Genomic DNA, 12,529 nt, shown 5'->3' with positions numbered 1-12,529 from the left:
CGCTTTGCCATCAATTATGCCAGTCAGAATGAGCAGGCGCTCAGGTTTGTGGCTCTGTGTGGCTTCCCACAGGTGCAGGGCGTCATCGACTGCATAAGTATGGCAATTAAGGCACACCCAGATCACCCAGGAGTATTCATCCACCGCAAAGGCTTCCACTCCATCAATGTGCAGCTGGTGTGAAACCACAAAAAGATGATTATGCAGGTGTGCGTAAGATTCCCAGGCAGCTGCAATGATTATTTTGTCCTGCGCCAGTCCACCTTCGCTGATCTCTTCATACCATGAAGCAGACTTACCGGCTGGCTGCTTCGAGACAAGGGGTACCCACTTAAAACATGGCTGATGACAGCCGTGAGGAACCCAAACAATGAGACCCAAGAGCGCTACACTGAAAGCCATATGACAAACAGATGTGTCATTGAGCAAGCAATCGATGTGCTGAAGATGCACTTCAGGTGCCTTGGCAGATCTGGAGGCATCCTTCAATACGCACCAGCCAGGGTCGCCAGAATGGTTGTGGTGTGCTGTGCTCTGCACAACGTTGCAAAGCAGCAATGTTTGGACCTTCAGGAGGAACAAGGCATAGAACACAGAGCCGAGGAGGTGGAGGATGAGGAGGAGGAGAAAGAACATGTTGCGGCCAATGCACCAGCAGCTTGCACATTGCTGCCCAGGATGCCCGGGACGGCCCTCATATTGGCAAGGTTCAGTTAGGTTGCACCAGTGCACCCATCTGGCAGCCACATGGTAAATACGCTTGCCCCTCCCACCACCCACCCCCCGACCCCCACCCCGCGACACAAAACAGTCCTGCAATCAACCAAGCATCCCTTTCACAACCATCCATTGATCAGTGTTAAATCTTGTCTTACCATTCATCACAAGTGAGAAGGCCACTTGCCTGGCAGCGGGACGCTTGATAGCCTTGTGGGAGATTAAAGACATGAATTAGAACTGTCACGGTAAAATGTTTTAAGTGAATATGATGTACAAGATCATATTTCACTGGCTGCTGACATCAAGTCAACATGAGTGAGTGTTGTATGCCATATGGCTGTGTGATATTTAATTCTGTCATCAGGTAGCCGGGAGGTCCCCATCTCCGATGGCCAGGCATGCCAGGACTCTGCTTATCTCCAGCGCCTCCTCCTCTGCAGCTGTCAGTATCGAGATTGCTGGAGGACCACTTCCAGTTCTCTGCCTCTCCCTGGTGTTCTGTGCTCTCTTATCCTGCAAGGAGGGAAAGAAGAGACCTATGAGTGAGAGTAATGGAATGTATTGAATGGATGGATTGACAACATTTGTTGAGGGTGACTATGAGGGAGGGGCATAACATTGCATTAAGATAAGGGTGAGTGTCAGTGGCGGATAAACAGATGGGGATGTGAGGAATTGCGTAGTCCGAGAATGATGGGTGCACCTGCAAGGTAAGTTGGTGTGAGGAGTGCTGTGCAGGAGTAGGATTGGGAAGGCAGAGTGAGGGGGTTGGCGTGATGGACACATCAGGATGTAGTTGAATGTGCCAGTGTACTCACCTTTCCTGCCCTGGTTAGGTCATTAAACTGCTTCCGGCACTGTATCCAGGAGTGTGGCACCACAATCCTGTTGCACATCTCCTGAGCAATCTCCAGCCATGCTTTCTTGCTTTCAGTGGCAGACTCCTTCCTCCCATCGGCAGGGAAGAGTATCTTCCTGCGGACCCTTACAGGCCGCAGCATCAGATTCAGAAACCCCACAGTGCAGATAGAGGCCATTTCAGCCCATCGAGCCTGCACCGACACATATCCCACCCGATCCCCATAACCCCTACACCAACACATATCCCACCCTATCCCCGTAACCCCACGTATTTAATCCCCCTAACACTAAGGGTCAATTTATCATAGCCAATCAACCTAACCCGCACATCTTTGGACTGTGGGAGGAAACCGGAGCACCCGGAGAAAACCCACGCAAACACGGGGAGAATGTGCAAAATTTAGGGAGGTATCAGTGAAGCGAGGCGCAGACTTGCCAGGTTGAGACTCTATAATGACACTTACTTCCTCTGTTCCCCCACCTCGCCAATCCATCAACTGTCATCTTTGCAGTGTCCCTTTAAATAATTCAGTTGAAATCGACTCATGCGTGTCGTCATCACGCCCGCTCACGCTAATTGGTCGGGAAATCTGGAAGTCAGATGCAAATTAAAAAGCCACTGACAGACGTGGGGCACTTACTTCCGGGTTCGCCACGTGCTACCAGTCCCCACGCTCCCAGCACGTCGTCACATTAAATTCGCCCCCATATCTTGCTTCCACAATGTTCAAGATGAATATGATAACATTCATTCCCCCAGCCTCATGTCATTCCTGCCTGGTTCGTGTGGGTGTCGGGCCTGGACTATGTTAATGAGGTCCTGGAGTTATAATGTCCCAGGCCTCATGCTCACCTTTCACCCCAGGTTAAAATCGGGCTGAAAAGGAGCAATAGGAACCTACACTAGGGCCCCGATTTTCCCCCAGCAGTCGGGCGGGTTTTCAGGCGGGCGGCGGCTGAAAAATCGCAGAAATGGGGGGTCGTGACCCCCCAACGCCCGATTCCCCGCCCCGCCCGACTTTCGCCCCCGTGTTTCAGCGCGACCCGAATCAGTCCCGCCCGCAGCAGGCGGGAATGGTCGGCGGGAGCCTAATGATCAATTATTGGCATGTTTAATCCTATTTTCAGGGTCCCTTGCAATTTTCAGCCTTTCCCCACGTAAAACACGCCTGGTGGGAACACCGCTGATGAAACCTGGCGTGAACAAAGTTGGCTTGCTTGCTTTCAGCTGCAGGTCAATCAGGACTGAAGAGATTTAATCAGACAGCATTTGCAGGCTGCAGGACCTTGTTGCTGAAGGCATGGGGTGTGGCGACACGCCACCACTGGACATAATCCGCTCACGGCGGCACAGACAGTCTAAGCAGAAGCCCCCAGCCGGGGGCCCTTTCCTCCAGCAACTTGTTTCCCGCAGGGACAGGCTGCCAGGAGCACTTCCTGTCTGGGAAGTATTTAAGTGGATGCGCGGGCTTTTCTAGTTCCTGTTTGTCATGTGGTTGGAATAAAGCAGTTGAGTTTTCAATAGCTCTGGTCTCGACTCCCACGTTTGCCGCAGTATCTCAACACTGGTGACCCCGACGCTCAGGACGAATCCTAAGCTAGCATGGCGGATACAAACGCAGTCACGGTTAAATTACCAGACTTTTGGGAGAACCTCGCCGAAGCCTGGTTCGTTCAAGCTGAGTCCAGATTCCGGCTGAAAGGCATTACAGTCGACGCCACGAAGTACGACTACCTCATCGCCTCGCTCACCTACGCTACAGTCCCCAAGGTTTGGGCAGCGCTGCAGAATCCACCAACGGAGGGCAAGTACGAACATCTGAAGGCTGCGCTACTTAAAAAATTTCAAACGTCCTCTTACCAGCGCCAATGCCAACTCCTGGACCTCCCCGGCCTTGGTGACGCTTCACCATCAGACCTGCTTTCCCACATGCTGTCCCTCTCAGACGACAAAAATCCCGGCGCCCTTTTTCGCACGCTTTTCATTCGGCAGCTCCCCGCCAGCATCCGCCCGCTTATTGTGGAGTCTGACTCCACGGACCTGAATGATATAGCCGAAAAGGCCGACCGGCTGCTCTCTGCACAGGCCGCTCGCGACGTCGCGCCCGACCTCACGGCAACGACCATGCGGTCTCCCCGGGCCGCTAGGCCCAACCGCCCTACCACTCCGGGTCACTGCTACTACCACACCCGTTTTGGTGCTGGGCTCAACGCTGCACGCCACCGTGTACCTTCAAACCCCCCCCCGCACCGGCCCCCGTGATGGCCGCGGGGCAGAAGGAGCCCCTACTGTACGTCACTGACGACAGAACCAACCGCCGATTTCTGTGCGACACAGGGGCCCAGCACAGCATCACCCCCGCCTCCGCCCTCGAGATCCAACGCGGCACACGGGGTATCACACTGGCTGCAGCCAACGGCTCTGAAATCCGCACATATGGCACCCGCATGGTCACGCTCGACCTCGCGGGCCGCCGCTACCGCTGGGAGTTCCTCACAGCCAAGGTCCTCTGCCCACTCATCGGCGCCGACTTCCTACGCGCCCACGGCCTCCTTGTCGACATTCCGAGGCACCGCCTCGTCGACATCAACACTATGGCCCCCATCCCCGGCGCCTTTACCCCGGCCCGTTCGGCCGGCCTGACGACCCACTGCCTCGCCAGAGCCACGGACGACTACTCGGCACTCCTAGTTGAGTTTCCCGCCCTCACTAACCCGACCTTTTCGGCCAAAGCCGCCAAGCACGGTGTGGAACACTATATCCCCACCACCGGCCCCCCAGTTTCTGCCCACGCCCGCAGACTCAACCCGGCCAAGCTGGAAATCGCGCGGGCCGAGTTCACCAACATGGAACAACTCGGCATCATCCGCCGCTCCAGCAGCCCTTGGGCCTCGCCCCTCCACATCGCCCCCAAGCCCGGCGGAGGCTGGCGCCCTTGCGGGGACTACCGCCGCCTCAACGACGCTACCACCCCCGATCGATACCCGGTGCCACACATCCAGGACTTCTCGGCCCGACTGGCCGGACGAACCGTCTTTTCCAAAGTCGACCTGGTGCGCGGTTACCACCAAGTCCCCGTACACCCCGCGGACATCCCCAAAACGGCCGTCATCACCCCATTCGGCCTGTTCGAGTTCCTGAGGATGCCCTTCGGCCTCAAGAATGCAGCACAGGCTTTCCAGCGCGTTATGGACTCAGTCCTCCGGGACCTGAACTTCCTATTCGTCTATCTAGACGACATTCTCGTGGCCAGCTCCTCCAAACAGGAACACCTCGAACACCTTCGCATCCTGTTCGGGCGCCTAGCCCAACACGGGCTCATCCTCAGCCCGGCGAAGTGCCAATTCGGCCTAACCGAGATCGATTTTCTCGGTCACCACATCACCCCTGCTGGGGCCGTCCCCCTGCCCAACAAGGTGCAGGCCGTCCAGCAATTCCCCCGCCCCACAACTATCAAGGGCCTCCAGGAGTTCCTCGGGATGGTGAACTTCTACAACAGGTTCATCCCCAGAGCCGCAGCCCTCATGAAGCCCCTATACGACTCCCTCCGAGGAAAATCCGGCAAGATGGACGTAGCCTGGACCACTGACACGGCAGCCGCATTCGACGCCACCAAAAACGCGCTCGCCAACGCCACTCTGCTCGCGCACCCGAGGGCCGATGCCCGGGTCGCGCTCACCACCGACGCCTCCGACCACGCGGTCGGGGCCGTGTTCGAGCAGTGGGTCAATGGCGCGTGGCAGCCACTTGCCTTCTACAGCCGCCAACTGCACCCCCCGGAGGTCAAATACTCCACTTTCGACCGCGAGCTTCTCGCACTCCACCTGTCGGTCCGCCATTTCAGGTTCCTCCTGGAAGGCCGCCCCTTCACCGCGTATGTGGACCACAAGCCACTCACATACGCGATGGCCAAGCACACCGAACCCTGGTCCGCTAGGCAGCAACGCCAGCTCACGGCCGTCTCCGAGTTTACTACGGACATTCAGCACGTCTCCGGTAGAGACAACGTGGTCGCCGACTGCCTTTCCCGTCCCGCCGTCTGTGCGAATCACCTCGCGGTCGACTACGCACAACTAGCAGAGGCCCAGCTCACGGACCCAGACCTCCTCTCGGCGGCTACCAGCCTGCCAGGGCTACGCCTAGCCAAGGTCGCGCACAGGCCCGAAGCCACGGCAGTCACGTGCGACGTCTCACTCGGCCAACCCAGGCCGGTCGTCCCTGAGACCTGGCACCGCCGCGTCTTCGACGCGCTCCACGGGCTCTCTCACCCGGGTTCCCACGCATCCGTCAAACTCCTCTCCAAGTGCTTCGTCTGGCGCGGCCTCAGCAGAGATGTTCGGACTTGGGCCACCTCCTGCCTCGCCTGCCAACGGGCTAAGGTACAGCTGCACACCAAAGCACCCCTGGGAGACTTCGAGGTACCCAGCCGCCGCTTCGACCACGTACACGTCGACATCGTCGGTCCCCTGCCGCCATCGCAAGGCCAAACTTATCTCCTCACGATGGTCGACCGCTACACACGCTGGCCTGAGGCAGTGCCGCTGACCTCCACCACCACAGCCGACATCGCCAGGGCGTTCGTTAACACCTGGGTTCCGAGGTTCGGCGTACCGGCCGACATAACCTCCGACAGAGGCGCCCAGTTCACCTCCGAACTCTGGACGGCCACAGCACGCAACCTCGGGGTGACGCTCCACCGCACCACGGCGTACCACCCGCAGGCCAACGGACTTTGTGAACGCTTCCACAGGTCACTCAAGGCCTCACTCCGCGCCGGTCTGCAGGACAGTACCTGGACTGACCGCCTACCGTGGGTGCTACTCGGCTAACGCACCGCGGTCAAGGAAGACCTCCAGTCCTCGGCAGCAGAGTTAGTCTACGGACAACCGCTGCGCGTCCCAGGCGAATTCCTTCCGGAGCCTACCAAGCCTTGGTCGGCCGAACAGCAGCGGCTCGACTCTTTCTCTTCCGCTCAGCAGTTCGCTCCACTTCTGGTCAGGCGACACGACGCGCACCGCGGGCCCCTGCGACCCCCATACGACGGTCCGTACGAGGTACTACAATCCGGGGACAAGGTCTTCAAGCTGCGACTCGGCGACAGGGTCGAGACAGTCTCCATCGACCGGCTCAAACCAGCACACACAGAACCAGGGGAACAGGTCCCCGTGGCCCAGCCTCCAACTAGAGGCCGTCCCCCCGGCAAGCCAGCACAGCCGGCGGCGAACCGCCCGACCCAACCAACCAGACCGGCGACCACTCAGAGCTGCTGCAGCAGAACCATTAGACCACCGTCACGACTCGTCCACTCCTCCTAAGCAGATTCTGGGGGGAGCTCTGTGGCGACACGCCACCACTGGACATAATCCGCTCACGGCGGCACAGACAGTCTAAGCAGAAGCCCCCAGCCAGGGGCCCTTTCCTCCAGCAACTTGTTTCCCGCAGGGACAGGCTGCCAGGAGCACTTCCTGTCTGGGAAGTATTTAAGTGGATGCGCGGGCTTTTCTAGTTCCTGTTTGTCATGTGGTTGGAATAAAGCAGTTGAGTTTTCAATAGCTCTGGTCTCGACTCCCACGTTTGCCGCGGTATCTCAACAGGGGCAACTTGTTGAAGGCTTAGGCACAGCTGTGGAAGGTTGGAGCCTCACACACTTCTCCAGTGTGAGCTCCTGGGAAGCCCCTCTCACCACCCTAACTCAGCGCCTCCTCAACGGAGGCATCTGCCAGAAGCATGGGAGGCCTTTTGTTCCTTCCCTTCCTGGCATTAGAGGATCTCCAACAGCAGAGGAGGCTGGAGCAACTCCAGCAACAGCAGCACCAGTAACAACAGCAGCACCAGCAGGAGCGGCAGGCTGCGGCTCAGCCACCTGAGGCAGCACAGGCCAGAAGGGGCAAGCGCATGGAAGGCTGTCGGCGCAGGAGATACCCCCCAAACAGGGTCTACAGACACAGGGTCAGCTACCTCAACATGACTGAGCAGCAGTGCCAGAGGCGGCTCCGACTTTTGCGAGAGGTTGTGGCTGACATCTGCGCAATGCTGCAGCAAGACCTGGAGCCCAGAGCACCAGGTCCACACTCCCTACCAGTGGCCATCAAAGTCACCACCGCACTCAACTTTTATGCCTCAGGCTCCTTCCAGGGATCAGCAGCAGACATCAGCAGCATCTCCCAGGCGGCCGCACACACTTGCATCAAACAGGTCACCGATGCCCTCTTTGCCCTCGCGCACAATCACATCCATTTCACCCGGGATCGCGCAAGTGTGAGGGCGTGAGCGCTTGGATTAGCTCAGCTGGCAGACTTTCCAAGGGTGCAGGGCACCATTGACTGCACACATGTGGTCCTTAGGGCACCCTGTAGTATATGTAACCTGTACCACCTTAAGAGAATACCTTAAGGTGATGGATTACTTTTTGATGGCTCCTGTACATTGTAGTACCGGTGGTGACCACACCGGTATATAAACCCTGCAGAGCAAAGTGTATCCCAGTTCAGCCCGGACCCTCAATCACTAAGAGTCTTCAGTGCATTTCTGGCTGTGCAGCTGCCTCAGTCAGCAGGAGGAGAAGGAGCAGCCAAACCAAGAGAGTGGAGAGTGGAAAGTGGTGGTCTCCTGACCAGGAAGAGGAGGAGAATGATAGACCACCACCTCCACCTCCTCCACCGTCGTCGCAGCAGCTGGGGTGCCTGGGGAGATGGGACGGAGGGGGGGAGGGAGAGAGGAGGCCAGCGGCGGCACCGGCCAGGGGAGGGGCCTTTCCGTTGCTGCCTCCCCGGGTTGGCCTCCACTTTGGGGGAGGGAGAGAGGGGAGAGAAACAACCAACAACCACCAACTGTTTGGAAGGAGGGAGGAACAAAATCATCTCTTCTGAACATCTACAGGTGGGTGTTATTTGGGGCACTCTCCCAAAGACTTTGTATTTTAGGTGGGGGGAGAAAAGAAGAAACAAGGCCGGATCATCAAGGGGTGTCTGTGTGTGTGTGTGGCTCTTGTTAAAAGCTAGGCCACGCACACCACTAATAAGCACCCCTTCTATTGCCTGGCCTGGGACAGCTGGAGCTGCCTAGGTGAAGTCTTTAATTTAATTCCATTAATTGCATCGTTAAGACCTGCTGCAGGACTGAGCCTGGGCATCTCCAGCTTTCCCAGGTGAAGACATCTTCTCCCCCTGCCAGAAGACCATCACCACCAAAGACTTTTAAATCCCATCGGAGAGTGCACCCCTGCCAACACCCACCCACCCACCATCCTGAGTGGCAACACTGCCTTTGCGGCCTCCCTCCTTCCCACCCCCCGCCCCTCTCTCTCTCTCTTTGTCTCTCTCTGCCTATTTCTCTGAGGCACCTCATTTTTTTATCTCTTTTTATTAATTGCCTATTGAGCAGAGGGGAGAAGGCCCCTCTCCCAATTTCAATCAGTAAGGGGAGAGGTGTGTCTTTATTTTAATCAGCTCCCTCTGCTCAATAGAGGACAAAAAAAATACCTGAGGCCATTAAAACCTTCAGGCCTGTGACTTGGGGTGAGTGTAGCCCTTATAAAAGCACCCCATAATGGCGACTGCATCTTCGCCGGTGGCGGGGCAAGCCAGGACTTATGCGGGAGTGGCAGCCACAGCCACAGCTGCTCCTGCTGCTTCTGCTGCCCTGTCACCATTCAGATTAATAACAAAAAAGCTTGGGGTGAAGAGCTATACTCACCCCACTATGACCATTGAGGCCTGCGTTAAAGCCATGGCTGGGGTTGTCGGCCCCTCAGCCATCGTCGCGGCCTCAAAAATGTATGGGAAGGCTGTGTTCTTCCTGGGGTCGGAGCGGGCGGTGTCCCTGGCCGTCACCAAGGGGCTCACCGTGGGCGGGACCTTCCTGCTGGTGGATCCTCTCGAGGCCACCGTGCAGAGGATCGTCATTTCCAACGTCCCGCCCTATGTTCCTGGTGAGCTCCTCCTTCCCCATTTACGTCAACTTGGGGAGGTGAGGTCGGGGATCACACCCATCCCGCTCGGCTTCCGGGAGGCCAGCCTTCGCCACGTCTTCTCCTTCCGGCGCCAGCTGTTTATCCAGCTGGCGCGGGAGGAGGACACCGACGGGGCGTTCGTCGTCCTCCACGAGGGGACCGCCTATCGCGTCTTTTGGACGTCGGATGGTGTGCGGTGCCATGCCTGCAAGGAGGTGGGGCACATCAGGAAAAACTGCCCCGCCTCCAAGGCCGCCGGATCATCTCGTGCGGCCGAGGCTGGTGCCGCCGCCGCTCCTCCCCCCGGATCTGCCCGCGCGTCGAGAACGTCTGATGCGCGGTTGACGTCGGGGGCCGATGCCACCAAGGCCTCCGGCGGGGGGGAGGGAGCGTGTCCGGCCGGAAAGAAGGCGCGGGGAAAAAATAAACACCTTAGGGCAGGTCCCCCCGTGGATGGCCAGCCCTTGCCCCTTGCGCCCCTTACACCCGCGCTCCTCGCGGAGTTAATCGGGGCAGACGCGAGCGGGAGGGGCCTCGTGCCCGAGCCTGTGGCCGCAACTGCCGCAGCGGTAACGCCAATACCTGCGGCCGGGCTCGGGCCCGAGGAACCCGACAAACCTGCTCCGCCGGAGGGAGCTGAGGAGGAGGCCTTTGCAGACATGGAGGTCTCCCTCGCTCCCTCCGTGCTAAAAAGAAGGCGCGACCCCCTGGAAGAGGAGGAGGACCGGGAGGAGGAAGGTCCCTCCGAGCAGGGGAAGGAGTCGCCCGCCACGGGTACTGCGCCCCACCCCCCGCTGTCGTCATCACCAGCGATCGGCAGGGGTCGCCTGTCCCTCGGGAGGCTGAGGCAGATGTGTCTGTCCGGCGCGTGCCTCCCGGGGATGGGGACGAGACCCTGCCCGTGGGGGGGGTCGCGGAACAACCCGCGGCGGAAATTGAAATTGACATTCTATCGGTGCCGTTACCCCTCGCCGGGTCGGGCGGCCTGGGGTCTGGGTCGGGCGAGCTCGAGGATAATGAGCTCGCCCAATGCGACCCGGGCATCTCCCAGGGGCTGCTCGACCTGGTAGAGGTTTTAATTCAAAACACCCCATCCGCTGGGTCGGAGGTTGGTGGCGGGGAGGAGGATGGCCCCCTGGCTGCGTCTCTGGTGCCGGATGTACTGGAGGAGCTGGGAATTGTTCTCTCCCCGGTTTCTCCGGTCGTTCCGGCGTCTGAGGCGGAGGGGAGCTCTGAACCTCCGCTGTCTTCTGGCCCAGCACCCCTAGAGGAGCCCAGGGAGGAATCCTCTGCCGCCGATCCTGGGGGTGGGATCCGGGCGGAGGCGTGGCTGGCTGGTGCGGCCGGGCCGTTCGCTGCGCACTGCGCGGCGGACGGGTCGGCCGCTGGTGACGACCCCCTGGAGGAGGATGGGGACTCGGTGATGGGCGCGGAGGACGATTCGGACTCCAGCGCCGACGAGGCGATGGATGACCTCGTGCCCCTTGCCGAGTCTTCCCTCACTCCCGTAAGGGAACTCCGGGATTTTATGGCCACATGCCTGGGTCGGCGCAATAAGGTCCGGCTGGCCCTCGACAGGTGGTCGGAGCTGGCGCTGCTCATCATATCCGTCCGCGCCGCCGTTAAGGTCATGGGCGCGGACGAGGGTGTGAACCCGCTCGAGCTGCGTTGGCTCAGAACGTTTCTCACTGGGCTGTTGAGGAAGTGGCGGCTGACCAGCGGCTGCGCTTCCTCCCCCCGTTAGGTGTAGGTAGAGGTTGCACTATGCTTCTGACATGAAGATAACCATAGCCAGCCTCAACATCAACGGCAGCAGGGAGGCGCGCCGCAGATTCAATAATTTCTCGGTCCTTCGGGATGGGAAGTATGCGGTGTGCTTCCTGCAAGAAACCCACACCGTTCCGGGAGACGAAGCCACGTGGCTCCTGGAGTGGCAAGGAGGGGTCAGCATGAGTCACCTCTCCAACAATTCCAACGGGGTGGCTATCTTGCTGGCCCTGCATTTTCAGCCGGAGATCTTGGGGGTCAAGGAGCACGTGCCGGGCTGTTTGCTCCAGGTCACTGTTCGCCTGGGGGGCGTGCCGCTCCATCTAGTGGACGTGTATGCCCCTCATGCCGGTGCACAGCAAGTGCGCTTCTTTCAAGAAGTGTCCGCTCTTCTGGGCTCCATCGACGTGGGCGAGTGCGTCATCCTCGGGGGGGGATTTTAACTGCGCCCTCGAGGCGAGGGACCGTCCGGGTCCCCCGCGATGCCTGGCGGCGATGGAGAAGTTGAGGGACCTGGTCGGGTCCTTCGACTTGGTGGACGTCTGGCGAAATCTTCATCCCGACTCCAGCGCCTTCACTAGCGTGAGGTCTGGAGGAGGAGGGTCCAGAATCGACCGCCTCTACATTTCCCGGGCGTACGTCTCCTGTGTTCCGGCGGCTTCCATGCGGCCGGTGCCGTGCACGGACCACCACCTGGTGTGGGCGGAGCTCGTTCCGCTGCGCACGTGGGGGGGGTCCGCGTACTGGCACTTTAACAACCTGCTGCTGGAGGATACGCGGTTCCGGGATTCGTTTCGTCAGTTCTGGGCCGACTGGAGAAGGAAGCAGGGGGGCTTCCCCTCCTTGAGGCTGTGGTGGGACGTGGTCAAGGCTCACGTCCATCTCTTCTGTCAGGAGTACGCGAAGGGGTCGACCAAGAGGCGGGAGGCCTGGGTCGGGCGGTTGGAGAAGGAGGTGCTCGACCTGGAGTCCCGTCTCGGTCAAGTCGTCGAGGACCCGGCCCTGCGGAAGGTGTACGAAGAAAAGAAGGGCGCGCTGAAGGACCTGCAGCTCGTCGGGTCCCGAGGCGCGTACGTGAGGTCGCGGATCCAGCTCCTGCGGGACCTGGACCGCGGCTCCCCCTTCTTCTACTCGCTGGAAAAAAGATGGGGGGTCCGTAAGCAGCTCTTGGGGCTGCTGGCCGACGACGGATCTCTGGTCTCGGATCCGGAGGGAATCAGCGCGGAGAC

Source organism: Somniosus microcephalus, chromosome 5, assembly GCF_052327205.1.
Source record: "Somniosus microcephalus isolate GS21.2 chromosome 5, FLI_Smic_1.0, whole genome shotgun sequence".
In the NCBI taxonomy this organism is placed as follows: domain Eukaryota; kingdom Metazoa; phylum Chordata; class Chondrichthyes; order Squaliformes; family Somniosidae; genus Somniosus; species Somniosus microcephalus.
The sequence above is the reverse complement of the archived record's forward strand: the minus strand, read 5'-3'. Positions refer to the sequence as shown.